The following is a 14,875-nucleotide window of genomic DNA, read 5'->3' as shown; positions in this document are numbered from 1 at the left end:
TCGCATTTCTGGCAGATTCGCAGCCAGATTTCAATTGAGTTGGAGGAAGAAAAACGGACGACATCTTTCTTTTCTCCGTTGCCGTTCTTTATGTACAAGTCATTGCTCTTCAGAATCTACCAGTTCCAACTCCAACACGATCCGATGACTAACTTTCGCCATTGTTTAGGAAGAGAATTTGAAAATAAGCTGACAGGAAACCGGAAGATACTCAACGCTAGCATAGAAACTCTAATGCTACTAGCGTTTCGGCTGTGTATTTGCAGCACGACTCAAGCACAACTATGAATGCTCGGTCCCTGCACATCTACGGCATAAACGTATATATTATATCACCTCCTCAGAAATAATATCAAATGTTAGGGTTATAGCAGCTATGGAACGCTCTGTCAGTCTATATTCTCTGTACTTAATAAACAAGCACTCCCTGGTCTGCAAGTAGCACAACTTGTAGCTGGCTGTGTCTTTCACCAGAAAGGTACAACTACTCTTTGAATTTTTCAGCAGGAAATACAAGTGCACCTTAAAGCACATGAGTCAATCCACTGAAGAGTTTCCACAGTTGAAGCTCTTTTCAAAGAGGATCCTCTTATCTTGTTGAATTAACACTGGAACCTTGCTGTAATAAGAAGATCATATAAGACAATATGACACCTGCCCCGTGTGAGGGTTGAACTCACGACCTTCAGATTATGAGACTGAAGCGCTGCCTACTGCGCCAACGAGGCCTGTTTCTTGCAAAAATGGGCAAAAACCTTGGGTAAAACAAAGAGAAATTTGAAAGACTTCATGTCCGTCACAAAACCATCATATCAAAAGTCAGAAAATGTTTGTTACATGTTTGTATTCTAGAACATTGATCTCCAGTACTTTTTTGTCCAAATAGTCCACATGTTATTAACAGAGCCATTGGGTCAGGACAAGTGTTTCTGTCCAACCTTTCAATAGTCCGGAAGAAAAGTTACCAGCTGATGACATATCCACGCTTTTAAAGTAATTTCTAAGCAATTGTAGCTAGTAGTGGAAGTATGTAGTCTATGTAAAACTCAGAATCCCTTCCTATTTAACTTTGAGTATTTTATCGCAATAACGATAGTCCTCTTGATGAACAAACAACTCACAGCAGGGGCAGGGTGGGGCTTAAATGCTAGCTGGCCTGCCACAAACAACAGCCCAATACAAAAGTCATTTAGACCTGAAGGGCTAAGGCTTTTGATCCTATGATATTCTTAGACATACCTTCATACCCATACCCTGTAAACAGAAAGCTGTGTGGTTACTTTATGTTGCTTATTGATGAACAGTTCTTACTTGCAGTTTGTGATCTCAATTTCAAGTCAAACTCGTTGCCACATAAAAGATTAAAATTTCAAATGATAGAATGGTACACTTTACTATCTTTTCATTTTCTAGTGCACAAAGACACAAATTCCAGAAGGAAATGACGACCATTAGACTCAACCTTCGAGATACAAGTAGTTTGGCCAAGTTAGTCGACTGCATTAGCCGGGAATCGAACCCGGGCCTCCCGCGTGGCAGGCAAGAATTCTACCACTGAACCACCAATGCATACTTTATGGAAATGTTACTTTTTTTTTGACGAGGTGCACTTAAGTTGCCAGTATACTGTGCCTTGACAGTTTGTCTGCTATTTTTTCCACTGCCGATAGAAAGAGAGGTACTGACACATGCCTCAAGGCGTGACGGGGCCAATTGTTCAATGGTAAGAAAAGAGAAGGGTTTGTATCTTTCTCTCAAGCCTGACTTAGCTATGTCTGTTACTTTTAATGTGAACAACCAACTGCAAGACACCTAAGAGAAGGTCTGACCCATGCATTTTTAACTATAATCACCATAAGAGCTGTGATTGGTCCGCTTGATAGCATTGCATTTCCGGCAGATTCACAGCCAGATTTGAATTGAGTTGAAGGAACAAAAACGGACTACATCGTTCTTTTCTTCGTTGCCGTTCTTTATGTACAAGTCATTGCTCTTCAGAATCTACCAGTTCCAACTCCAACACGATCCGCTGACTAACTTTTGTCATTGTTTAGGAAGTAAGCAGAGGCCAGATAATTTGTAAATAAGCTGACAGGAAACCGGAAGATACGCAACGCTAGCATAGAAACTCTAATGCTACTAGCGTTTCGGCTGTGTATTTGCAGCACGACTCAAGGACAACTATGAATGCTCGGTCCCTGCACATCTACGGCATAAACGTATATATTATATCACCTCCTCGGAAATAATATCAAATGTTAGGGTTATAGCAGCCATGGAACGCTCTGTCAGTCTATATTCTCTGTACTTAATAAACAAGCACTCCCTGGTCTGCAAGTAGCACAACTTGTAGCTGGCTCTGTGTTTCACCAGAAACGTACAAGTACTCTTTGAATTTTTCAGCAGGAAATACAAGTGCACCTTAAAGCACATGAGTCAATCCACTGAAGAGTTTCCACAGTTGAAGCTCTTTTCAAAGAGGATCCTCTTATCTTGTTGAATTAACACTGGAACCTTGCTGTAATAAGAAGATCATATAAGACAATATGACACCTGCCCCGTGTGAGGGTTGAACTCACGACCTTCAGATTATGAGACTGAAGCGCTGCCTACTGCGCCAACGAGGCCTGTTTCTTGCAAAAATGGGCAAAAACCTTGGGTAAAACAAAGAGAAATTTGAAAGACTTCATGTCCGTCACAAAACCATCATATCAAAAGTCAGAAAATGTTTGTTACATGTTTGTATTCTAGAACATTGATCTCCAGTACTTTTTTGTCCAAATAGTCCACATGTTATTAACAGAGCCATTGGGTCAGGACAAGTGTTTCTGTCCAACCTTTCAATAGTCCGGAAGAAAAGTTACCAGCTGATGACATATCCACGCTTTTAAAGTAATTTCTAAGCAATTGTAGCTAGTAGTGGAAGTATGTAGTCTATGTAAAACTCAGAATCCCTTCCTATTTAACTTTGAGTATTTTATCGCAATAACGATAGTCCTCTTGATGAACAAACAACTCACAGCAGGGGCAGGGTGGGGCTTAAATGCTAGCTGGCCTGCCACAAACAACAGCCCAATACAAAAGTCATTTAGACCTGAAGGGCTAAGGCTTTTGATCCTATGATATTCTTAGACATACCTTCATACCCATACCCTGTAAACAGAAAGCTGTGTGGTTACTTTATGTTGCTTATTGATGAACAGTTCTTACTTGCAGTTTGTGATCTCAATTTCAAGTCAAACTCGTTGCCACATAAAAGATTAAAATTTCAAATGATAGAATGGTACACTTTACTATCTTTTCATTTTCTAGTGCACAAAGACACAAATTCCAGAAGGAAATGACGACCATTAGACTCAACCTTCGAGATACAAGTAGTTTGGCCAAAGTTAGTCGACTGCATTAGCCGGGAATCGAACCCGGGCCTCCCGCGTGGCAGGCAAGAATTCTACCACTGAACCACCAATGCATACTTTATGGAAATGTTACTTTTTTTTTGACGAGGTGCACTTAAGTTGCCAGTATACTGTGCCTTGACAGTTTGTCTGCTATTTTTTCCACTGCCGATAGAAAGAGAGGTACTGACACATGCCTCAAGGCGTGACGGGGCCAATTGTTCAATGGTAAGAAAAGAGAAGGGTTTGTATCTTTCTCTCAAGCCTGACTTAGCTATGTCTGTTACTTTTAATGTGAACAACCAACTGCAAGACACCTAAGAGAAGGTCTGACCCATGCATTTTTAACTATAATCACCATAAGAGCTGTGATTGGTCCGCTTGATAGCATTGCATTTCCGGCAGATTCACAGCCAGATTTGAATTGAGTTGAAGGAACAAAAACGGACTACATCGTTCTTTTCTTCGTTGCCGTTCTTTATGTACAAGTCATTGCTCTTCAGAATCTACCAGTTCCAACTCCAACACGATCCGCTGACTAACTTTTGTCATTGTTTAGGAAGTAAGCAGAGGCCAGATAATTTGTAAATAAGCTGACAGGAAACCGGAAGATACGCAACGCTAGCATAGAAACTCTAATGCTACTAGCGTTTCGGCTGTGTATTTGCAGCACGACTCAAGGACAACTATGAATGCTCGGTCCCTGCACATCTACGGCATAAACGTATATATTATATCACCTCCTCGGAAATAATATCAAATGTTAGGGTTATAGCAGCCATGGAACGCTCTGTCAGTCTATATTCTCTGTACTTAATAAACAAGCACTCCCTGGTCTGCAAGTAGCACAACTTGTAGCTGGCTCTGTGTTTCACCAGAAACGTACAAGTACTCTTTGAATTTTTCAGCAGGAAATACAAGTGCACCTTAAAGCACATGAGTCAATCCACTGAAGAGTTTCCACAGTTGAAGCTCTTTTCAAAGAGGATCCTCTTATCTTGTTGAATTAACACTGGAACCTTGCTGTAATAAGAAGATCATATAAGACAATGTGACACCTGCCCCGTGTGAGGGTTGAACTCACGACCTTCAGATTATGAGACTGAAGCGCTGCCTACTGCGCCAACGAGGCCTGTTTCTTGCAAAAATGGGCAAAAACCTTGTTTAAAACAAAGAGAAATTTGAAAGACTTCATGTCCATCACAAAACCATCATATCAAAAGTCAGAAAATGTTTGTTACATGTTTGTATTCTAGAACATTGATCTCCAGTACTTTTTTGTCCAAATAGTCCACATGTTATTAACAGAGCCATTGGGTCAGGACAAGTGTTTCTGTCCAACCTTTCAATAGTCCGGAAGAAAAGTTACCAGCTGATGACATATCCACGCTTTTAAAGTAATTTCTAAGCAATTGTAGCTAGTAGTGGAAGTATGTAGTCTATGTAAAACTCAGAATCCCTTCCTATTTAACTTTGAGTATTTTATCGCAATAACGATAGTCCTCTTGATGAACAAACAACTCACACCAGGGGCAGGGTGGGGCTTAAATGCTAGCTGGCCTGCCACAATCAACAGCCCAATACAAAAGTGATTTAGACCTGAAGGGCTAAGGCTTTTGATCCTATGAGATTCTTAGACATACCTTCATACCCATACCCTGTAAACAGAAAGCTGTGTGGTTACTTTATGTTGCTTATTGATGAACAGTTCTTACTTGCAGTTTGTGATCTCAATTTCAAGTCAAACTCGTTGCCACATAAAAGATTAAAATTTCAAATGATAGAATGGTACACTTTACTATCTTTTCATTTTCTAGTGCACAAAGACACAAATTCCAGAAGGAAATGACGACCATTAGACTCAACCTTCGAGATACAAGTAGTTTGGCCAAAGTTAGTCGACTGCATTAGCCGGGAATTGAACCCGGGCCTCCCGCGTGGCAGGCGAGAATTCTACCACTGAACCACCAATGCATATTTTATGGAAATTTCACCTTTTTTTTTCGACGAGGTCCACTTAAGGTGCCAGTATACTCTGCCTTGACAGTTTGTCTGCTATTTTTTCCACTGCCGATAGAAAGAGAGGTACTGACACATGCCTCAAGGCGTGACGGGGCCAATTGTTCAATGGTAAGAAAAGAGAAGGGTTTGCATCTTTCTCTCAAGCCTGACTTAGCTATGTCTGTTACTTTTAATGTGAACAACCAACTGCAAGACACCCAAGAGAAGGTCTGACCCATGCATTTTTATCTATAAACACAATAAGAGCTGTGATTGGTCCGCTTGATAACATCGCATTTCTGGCAGATTCGCAGCCAGATTTCAATTGAGTTGGAGGAAGAAAAACGGACGACATCTTTCTTTTCTCCGTTGCCGTTCTTTATGTACAAGTCATTGCTCTTCAGAATCTACCAGTTCCAACTCCAACAAGATCCGATGACTAACTTTCGCTATTGTTTAGGAAGTAAGCAGAGGCCAGAGAATTTGTAAATAAGCTGACAGGAAACCGGAAGATACTCAACGATAGCATAGAAACTCTAATGCTACTAGCGTTTCGGCTGTGTATTTGCAGCACAACTCAAGCACAACTATGAATGCTCGGCCCCTGCACATCTACGGCATAAACGTATATATTATATAACCTCCTCAGAAATAATATCAAATGTTGGGGTTATAGCAGCCATGGAACGCTCTGTCAGTCTATATTCTCTGTACTTAATAAACAAGCACTCCCTGGTCTGCAAGTAGCACAACTTGTAGCTGGCTCTGTCTTTCACCAGAAACGTACAACTACTCTTTGAATTTTTCAGCAGAAAATACAAGTGCACCTTAACTGAAGAGTTTCCACAGTTTCAGCTCCTTTCTTGTTGAATTAACACTGGAACCTTGCTGTAATAAGAAGATCATATAAGACAATATGACACTTGCCCGTGTGAGAGTTGAACTCACAACCTTTAGATCATGTGACTGACCGCTGACTACTGCGCCAACGAGGCCAGTTTCCTATGATAGTGGGCAAAAACCTTGGGTAAAACAAAGAGAAATTTGAAAGACTTCATGTCCGTCACAAAACCATCATATCAAAAGTCAGAAAATGTTTGTTACATGTTTGTATTCTAGAACATTGATCTCCAGTACTTTTTTGTCCAAATAGTCCACATGTTATTAACAGAGCCATTGGGTCAGGACAAGTGTTTCTGTCCAACCTTTCAATAGTCCGGAAGAAAAGTTACCAGCTGATGACATATCCACGCTTTTAAAGTCATTTCTAAGCAATTGTAGCTAGTAGTGGAAGTATGTAGTCTATGTAAAACTCAGAATCCCTTCCTATTTAACTTTGAGTATTTTATCGCAATAACGATAGTCCTCTTGATGAACAAACAACTCACAGCAGGGGCAGGGTGGGGCTTAAATGCTAGCTGGCCTGCCACAAACAACAGCCCAATACAAAAGTCATTTAGACCTGAAGGGCTAAGGCTTTTGATCCTATGATATTCTTAGACATACCTTCATACCCATACCCTGTAAACAGAAAGCTGTGTGGTTACTTTATGTTGCTTATTGATGAACAGTTCTTACTTGCAGTTTGTGATCTCAATTTCAAGTCAAACTCGTTGCCACATAAAAGATTAAAATTTCAAATGATAGAATGGTACACTTTACTATCTTTTCATTTTCTAGTGCACAAAGACACAAATTCCAGAAGGAAATGACGACCATTAGACTCAACCTTCGAGATACAAGTAGTTTGGCCAAAGTTAGTCGACTGCATTAGCCGGGAATCGAACCCGGGCCTCCCGCGTGGCAGGCAAGAATTCTACCACTGAACCACCAATGCATACTTTATGGAAATGTTACTTTTTTTTTGACGAGGTCCACTTAAGTTGCCAGTATACTGTGCCTTGACAGTTTGTCTGCTATTTTTTCCACTGCCGATAGAAAGAGATGTACTGACACATGCCTCAAGGCGTGACGGGGCCAATTGTTCAATGGTAAGAAAAGAGAAGGGTTTGTATCTTTCTCTCAAGCCTGACTTAGCTATGTCTGTTACTTTTAATGTGAACAACCAACTGCAAGACACCTAAGAGAAGGTCTGACCCATGCATTTTTAACTATAATCACCATAAGAGCTGTGATTGGTCCGCTTGATAGCATTGCATTTCCGGCAGATTCACAGCCAGATTTGAATTGAGTTGAAGGAACAAAAACGGACTACATCGTTCTTTTCTTCGTTGCCGTTCTTTATGTACAAGTCATTGCTCTTCAGAATCTACCAGTTCCAACTCCAACACGATCCGCTGACTAACTTTTGTCATTGTTTAGGAAGTAAGCAGAGGCCAGATAATTTGTAAATAAGCTGACAGGAAACCGGAAGATACGCAACGCTAGCATAGAAACTCTAATGCTACTAGCGTTTCGGCTGTGTATTTGCAGCACGACTCAAGGACAACTATGAATGCTCGGTCCCTGCACATCTACGGCATAAACGTATATATTATATCACCTCCTCGGAAATAATATCAAATGTTAGGGTTATAGCAGCCATGGAACGCTCTGTCAGTCTATATTCTCTGTACTTAATAAACAAGCACTCCCTGGTCTGCAAGTAGCACAACTTGTAGCTGGCTCTGTGTTTCACCAGAAACGTACAAGTACTCTTTGAATTTTTCAGCAGGAAATACAAGTGCACCTTAAAGCACATGAGTCAATCCACTGAAGAGTTTCCACAGTTTCAAAGAGAATCCTCTTAACTTGTTGAATTAACACTGGAACCTTGCTGTAATAAGAAGATCATATAAGACAATATGACAATTGCCCGGTGTGAGAGTTGAACTCACGACCTTCAGATTATGAGACTGACGCACTGACTACTGCGCCAACGAGGCCTGTTTCCTATAATAGTGGGTAAAAACCTTGGGTAAAACAAAGAGAAATTTGAAAGACGTCATGTCCTTCACAAAACCATCATATCAAAAGTCAGAAAATGTTTGTTACATGTTTGTATTCTAGAACATTGATCTCCAGTACTTTTTTGTCCAAATAGTCCACATGTTATTAACAGAGCCATTGGGTCAGGACAAGTGTTCCTGTCCAACCTTTCAACAGTCCGGAAGAAAAGTTACCAGCTGATGACATATCCACGCTTTTAAAGTCATTTCTAAGCAATTGTAGCTAGTAGTGGAAGTATGTAGTCTATGTAAAACTCAGAATCCCTTCCTATTTAAGTTTGAGTATTTTATCGCAATAACGATAGTCCTCTTGATGAACAAACAACTCACACCTGGGGCAGGGTGGGGCTTAAATGCTAGCTGGCCTGCCACAAACAACAGCCCAATACAAAAGTGATTTAGACCTGAAGGGCTAAGGCTTTTGATCCTATGAGATTCTTAGACATACCTTCATACCCATACCCTGTAAACAGAAAGCTGTGTGGTTACTTTATGTTGCTTATTGATGAACAGTTCTTACTTGCAGTTTGTGATCTCAATTTCAAGTCAAACTCGTTGCCACATAAAAGATTAAAATTTCAAATGATAGAATGGTACACTTTACTATCTTTTCATTTTCTAGTGCACAAAGACACAAATTCCAGAAGGAAATGACGACCATTAGACTCAACCTTCGAGATACAAGTAGTTTGGCCAAAGTTAGTCGACTGCATTAGCCGGGAATTGAACCCGGGCCTCCCGCGTGGCAGGCGAGAATTCTACCACTGAACCACCAATGCATATTTTATGGAAATTTCACCTTTTTTTTCGACGAGGTCCACTTGAGGTGCCAGTATACTGTGCCTTGACAGTTTGTCTGCTATTTTTTCCACTGCCGATAGAAAGAGAGGTACTGACACATGCCTCAAGACGTGACGGGGCCAATTGTTCAATGTTAAGAAAAGAGAAGGGTTTGCATCTTTCTCTCAAGCCTGACTTAGCTATGTCTGTTACTTTTAATGTGAACAACCAACTGCAAGACACCTAAGAGAAGGTCTGACCCATGCATTTTTAACTATAATCACCATAAGAGCTGTGATTGGTCCGCTTGATAGCATTGCATTTCCGGCAGATTCACAGCCAGATTTGAATTGAGTTGAAGGAACAAAAACGGACTACATCGTTCTTTTCTTCGTTGCCGTTCTTTATGTACAAGTCATTGCTCTTCAGAATCTACCAGTTCCAACTCCAACACGATCCGCTGACTAACTTTTGTCATTGTTTAGGAAGTAAGCAGAGGCCAGATAATTTGTAAATAAGCTGACAGGAAACCGGAAGATACGCAACGCTAGCATAGAAACTCTAATGCTACTAGCGTTTCGGCTGTGTATTTGCAGCACGACTCAAGGACAACTATGAATGCTCGGTCCCTGCACATCTACGGCATAAACGTATATATTATATCACCTCCTCGGAAATAATATCAAATGTTAGGGTTAAAGCAGCCATGGAACGCTCTGTCAGTCTATATTCTCTGTACTTAATAAACAAGCACTCCCTGGTCTGCAAGTAGCACAACTTGTAGCTGGCTCTGTGTTTCACCAGAAACGTACAAGTACTCTTTGAATTTTTCAGCAGGAAATACAAGTGCACCTTAAAGCACATGAGTCAATCCACTGAAGAGTTTCCACAGTTTCAAAGAGGATCCTCTTAACTTGTTGAATTAACACTGGAACCTTGCTGTAATAAGAAGATCATATAAGACAATATGACACCTGCCCCGTGTGAGGGTTGAACTCACGACCTTCAGATTATGAGACTGAAGCGCTGCCTACTGCGCCAACGAGGCCTGTTTCTTGCAAAAATGGGCAAAAACCTTGGGTAAAACAAAGAGAAATTTGAAAGACTTCATGTCCGTCACAAAACCATCATATCAAAAGTCAGAAAATGTTTGTTACATGTTTGTATTCTAGAACATTGATCTCCAGTACTTTTTTGTCCAAATAGTCCACATGTTATTAACAGAGCCATTGGGTCAGGACAAGTGTTTCTGTCCAACCTTTCAATAGTCCGGAAGAAAAGTTACCAGCTGATGACATATCCACGCTTTTAAAGTAATTTCTAAGCAATTGTAGCTAGTAGTGGAAGTATGTAGTCTATGTAAAACTCAGAATCCCTTCCTATTTAACTTTGAGTATTTTATCGCAATAACGATAGTCCTCTTGATGAACAAACAACTCACAGCAGGGGCAGGGTGGGGCTTAAATGCTAGCTGGCCTGCCACAAACAACAGCCCAATACAAAAGTGATTTAGACCTGAAGGGCTAAGGCTTTTGATCCTATGAGATTCTTAGACATACCTTCATACCCATACCCTGTAAACAGAAAGCTGTGTGGTTACTTTATGTTGCTTATTGATGAACAGTTCTTACTTGCAGTTTGTGATCTCAATTTCAAGTCAAACTCGTTGCCACATAAAAGATTAAAATTTCAAATGATAGAATGGTACACTTTACTATCTTTTCATTTTCTAGTGCACAAAGACACAAATTCCAGAAGGAAATGACGACCATTAGACTCAACCTTCGAGATACAAGTAGTTTGGCCAAAGTTAGTCGACTGCATTAGCCGGGAATTGAATCCGGGCATCCCGCGTGGCAGGCGAGAATTCTACCACTGAACCACCAATGCATATTTTATGGAAATTTCACCTTTTTTTTTCGACGAGGTCCACTTGAGGTGCCAGTATACTGTGCCTTGACAGTTTGTCTGCTATTTTTTCCACTGCCGATAGAAAGAGAGGTACTGACACATGCCTCAAGGCGTGACGGGGCCAATTGTTCAATGGTAAGAAAAGAGAAGGGTTTGCATCTTTCTCTCAAGCCTGACTTAGCTATGTCTGTTACTTTTAATGTGAACAACCAACTGCAAGACACCTAAGAGAAGGTCTGACCCATGCATTTTTAACTATAATCACCATAAGAGCTGTGATTGGTCCGCTTGATAGCATTGCATTTCCGGCAGATTCACAGCCAGATTTGAATTGAGTTGAAGGAACAAAAACGGACTACATCGTTCTTTTCTTCGTTGCCGTTCTTTATGTACAAGTCATTGCTCTTCAGAATCTACCAGTTCCAACTCCAACACGATCCGCTGACTAACTTTTGTCATTGTTTAGGAAGTAAGCAGAGGCCAGATAATTTGTAAATAAGCTGACAGGAAACCGGAAGATACGCAACGCTAGCATAGAAACTCTAATGCTACTAGCGTTTCGGCTGTGTATTTGCAGCACGACTCAAGGACAACTATGAATGCTCGGTCCCTGCACATCTACGGCATAAACGTATATATTATATCACCTCCTCGGAAATAATATCAAATGTTAGGGTTATAGCAGCCATGGAACGCTCTGTCAGTCTATATTCTCTGTACTTAATAAACAAGCACTCCCTGGTCTGCAAGTAGCACAACTTGTAGCTGGCTCTGTGTTTCACCAGAAACGTACAAGTACTCTTTGAATTTTTCAGCAGGAAATACAAGTGCACCTTAAAGCACATGAGTCAATCCACTGAAGAGTTTCCACAGTTTCAAAGAGAATCCTCTTAACTTGTTGAATTAACACTGGAACCTTGCTGTAATAAGAAGATCATATAAGACAATATGACAATTGCCCGGTGTGAGAGTTGAACTCACGACCTTCAGATTATGAGACTGACGCACTGACTACTGCGCCAACGAGGCCTGTTTCCTATAATAGTGGGTAAAAACCTTGGGTAAAACAAAGAGAAATTTGAAAGACGTCATGTCCTTCACAAAACCATCATATCAAAAGTCAGAAAATGTTTGTTACATGTTTGTATTCTAGAACATTGATCTCCAGTACTTTTTTGTCCAAATAGTCCACATGTTATTAACAGAGCCATTGGGTCAGGACAAGTGTTCCTGTCCAACCTTTCAACAGTCCGGAAGAAAAGTTACCAGCTGATGACATATCCACGCTTTTAAAGTCATTTCTAAGCAATTGTAGCTAGTAGTGGAAGTATGTAGTCTATGTAAAACTCAGAATCCCTTCCTATTTAAGTTTGAGTATTTTATCGCAATAACGATAGTCCTCTTGATGAACAAACAACTCACACCTGGGGCAGGGTGGGGCTTAAATGCTAGCTGGCCTGCCACAAACAACAGCCCAATACAAAAGTGATTTAGACCTGAAGGGCTAAGGCTTTTGATCCTATGAGATTCTTAGACATACCTTCATACCCATACCCTGTAAACAGAAAGCTGTGTGGTTACTTTATGTTGCTTATTGATGAACAGTTCTTACTTGCAGTTTGTGATCTCAATTTCAAGTCAAACTCGTTGCCACATAAAAGATTAAAATTTCAAATGATAGAATGGTACACTTTACTATCTTTTCATTTTCTAGTGCACAAAGACACAAATTCCAGAAGGAAATGACGACCATTAGACTCAACCTTCGAGATACAAGTAGTTTGGCCAAAGTTAGTCGACTGCATTAGCCGGGAATTGAACCCGGGCCTCCCGCGTGGCAGGCGAGAATTCTACCACTGAACCACCAATGCATATTTTATGGAAATTTCACCTTTTTTTTCGACGAGGTCCACTTGAGGTGCCAGTATACTGTGCCTTGACAGTTTGTCTGCTATTTTTTCCACTGCCGATAGAAAGAGAGGTACTGACACATGCCTCAAGACGTGACGGGGCCAATTGTTCAATGTTAAGAAAAGAGAAGGGTTTGCATCTTTCTCTCAAGCCTGACTTAGCTATGTCTGTTACTTTTAATGTGAACAACCAACTGCAAGACACCTAAGAGAAGGTCTGACCCATGCATTTTTAACTATAATCACCATAAGAGCTGTGATTGGTCCGCTTGATAGCATTGCATTTCCGGCAGATTCACAGCCAGATTTGAATTGAGTTGAAGGAACAAAAACGGACTACATCGTTCTTTTCTTCGTTGCCGTTCTTTATGTACAAGTCATTGCTCTTCAGAATCTACCAGTTCCAACTCCAACACGATCCGCTGACTAACTTTTGTCATTGTTTAGGAAGTAAGCAGAGGCCAGATAATTTGTAAATAAGCTGACAGGAAACCGGAAGATACGCAACGCTAGCATAGAAACTCTAATGCTACTAGCGTTTCGGCTGTGTATTTGCAGCACGACTCAAGGACAACTATGAATGCTCGGTCCCTGCACATCTACGGCATAAACGTATATATTATATCACCTCCTCGGAAATAATATCAAATGTTAGGGTTAAAGCAGCCATGGAACGCTCTGTCAGTCTATATTCTCTGTACTTAATAAACAAGCACTCCCTGGTCTGCAAGTAGCACAACTTGTAGCTGGCTCTGTGTTTCACCAGAAACGTACAAGTACTCTTTGAATTTTTCAGCAGGAAATACAAGTGCACCTTAAAGCACATGAGTCAATCCACTGAAGAGTTTCCACAGTTTCAAAGAGGATCCTCTTAACTTGTTGAATTAACACTGGAACCTTGCTGTAATAAGAAGATCATATAAGACAATATGACACCTGCCCCGTGTGAGGGTTGAACTCACGACCTTCAGATTATGAGACTGAAGCGCTGCCTACTGCGCCAACGAGGCCTGTTTCTTGCAAAAATGGGCAAAAACCTTGGGTAAAACAAAGAGAAATTTGAAAGACTTCATGTCCGTCACAAAACCATCATATCAAAAGTCAGAAAATGTTTGTTACATGTTTGTATTCTAGAACATTGATCTCCAGTACTTTTTTGTCCAAATAGTCCACATGTTATTAACAGAGCCATTGGGTCAGGACAAGTGTTTCTGTCCAACCTTTCAATAGTCCGGAAGAAAAGTTACCAGCTGATGACATATCCACGCTTTTAAAGTAATTTCTAAGCAATTGTAGCTAGTAGTGGAAGTATGTAGTCTATGTAAAACTCAGAATCCCTTCCTATTTAACTTTGAGTATTTTATCGCAATAACGATAGTCCTCTTGATGAACAAACAACTCACAGCAGGGGCAGGGTGGGGCTTAAATGCTAGCTGGCCTGCCACAAACAACAGCCCAATACAAAAGTGATTTAGACCTGAAGGGCTAAGGCTTTTGATCCTATGAGATTCTTAGACATACCTTCATACCCATACCCTGTAAACAGAAAGCTGTGTGGTTACTTTATGTTGCTTATTGATGAACAGTTCTTACTTGCAGTTTGTGATCTCAATTTCAAGTCAAACTCGTTGCCACATAAAAGATTAAAATTTCAAATGATAGAATGGTACACTTTACTATCTTTTCATTTTCTAGTGCACAAAGACACAAATTCCAGAAGGAAATGACGACCATTAGACTCAACCTTCGAGATACAAGTAGTTTGGCCAAAGTTAGTCGACTGCATTAGCCGGGAATTGAATCCGGGCATCCCGCGTGGCAGGCGAGAATTCTACCACTGAACCACCAATGCATATTTTATGGAAATTTCACCTTTTTTTTTCGACGAGGTCCACTTGAGGTGCCAGTATACTGTGCCTTGACAGTTTGT

General features: G+C 40.7%; 11 non-coding genes across 11 annotated transcripts; all 11 read right to left on the bottom strand.

Annotated features, from left to right (window-relative positions):
- Window positions 1-655: 655 nt before the first annotated feature.
- On the bottom strand, window positions 656-728 carry trnam-cau (transfer RNA methionine (anticodon CAU)). Its single transcript has one exon. It is a non-coding gene; the product is annotated as a tRNA-Met (tRNA).
- A 770-nt stretch (window positions 729-1,498) lies between these two features.
- trnag-gcc (transfer RNA glycine (anticodon GCC)) lies at window positions 1,499-1,569 on the bottom strand. The gene has a single exon. It is a non-coding gene; the product is annotated as a tRNA-Gly (tRNA).
- Window positions 1,570-2,554: 985 nt separating this feature from the next.
- Window positions 2,555-2,627, bottom strand: trnam-cau (transfer RNA methionine (anticodon CAU)). The gene has a single exon. It is a non-coding gene; the product is annotated as a tRNA-Met (tRNA).
- Window positions 2,628-3,398: 771 nt separating this feature from the next.
- trnag-gcc (transfer RNA glycine (anticodon GCC)) lies at window positions 3,399-3,469 on the bottom strand. Its single transcript has one exon. It is a non-coding gene; the product is annotated as a tRNA-Gly (tRNA).
- Window positions 3,470-4,454: 985 nt separating this feature from the next.
- trnam-cau (transfer RNA methionine (anticodon CAU)) lies at window positions 4,455-4,527 on the bottom strand. The gene has a single exon. It is a non-coding gene; the product is annotated as a tRNA-Met (tRNA).
- Window positions 4,528-5,298: 771 nt separating this feature from the next.
- Window positions 5,299-5,369, bottom strand: trnag-gcc (transfer RNA glycine (anticodon GCC)). The gene has a single exon. It is a non-coding gene; the product is annotated as a tRNA-Gly (tRNA).
- Window positions 5,370-7,162: 1,793 nt separating this feature from the next.
- trnag-gcc (transfer RNA glycine (anticodon GCC)) lies at window positions 7,163-7,233 on the bottom strand. Its single transcript has one exon. It is a non-coding gene; the product is annotated as a tRNA-Gly (tRNA).
- Window positions 7,234-9,052: 1,819 nt separating this feature from the next.
- On the bottom strand, window positions 9,053-9,123 carry trnag-gcc (transfer RNA glycine (anticodon GCC)). Its single transcript has one exon. It is a non-coding gene; the product is annotated as a tRNA-Gly (tRNA).
- A 976-nt stretch (window positions 9,124-10,099) lies between these two features.
- Window positions 10,100-10,172, bottom strand: trnam-cau (transfer RNA methionine (anticodon CAU)). Its single transcript has one exon. It is a non-coding gene; the product is annotated as a tRNA-Met (tRNA).
- A 2,663-nt stretch (window positions 10,173-12,835) lies between these two features.
- trnag-gcc (transfer RNA glycine (anticodon GCC)) lies at window positions 12,836-12,906 on the bottom strand. Its single transcript has one exon. It is a non-coding gene; the product is annotated as a tRNA-Gly (tRNA).
- Window positions 12,907-13,882: 976 nt separating this feature from the next.
- trnam-cau (transfer RNA methionine (anticodon CAU)) lies at window positions 13,883-13,955 on the bottom strand. The gene has a single exon. It is a non-coding gene; the product is annotated as a tRNA-Met (tRNA).
- Window positions 13,956-14,875: the final 920 nt, after the last annotated feature.

Source organism: Platichthys flesus, chromosome 16 (genome assembly GCF_949316205.1).
Source record: "Platichthys flesus chromosome 16, fPlaFle2.1, whole genome shotgun sequence".
Taxonomy (NCBI): Eukaryota; Metazoa; Chordata; class Actinopteri; order Pleuronectiformes; family Pleuronectidae; genus Platichthys; species Platichthys flesus.
This window is presented reverse-complemented; position numbering and strand designations above follow the sequence as displayed.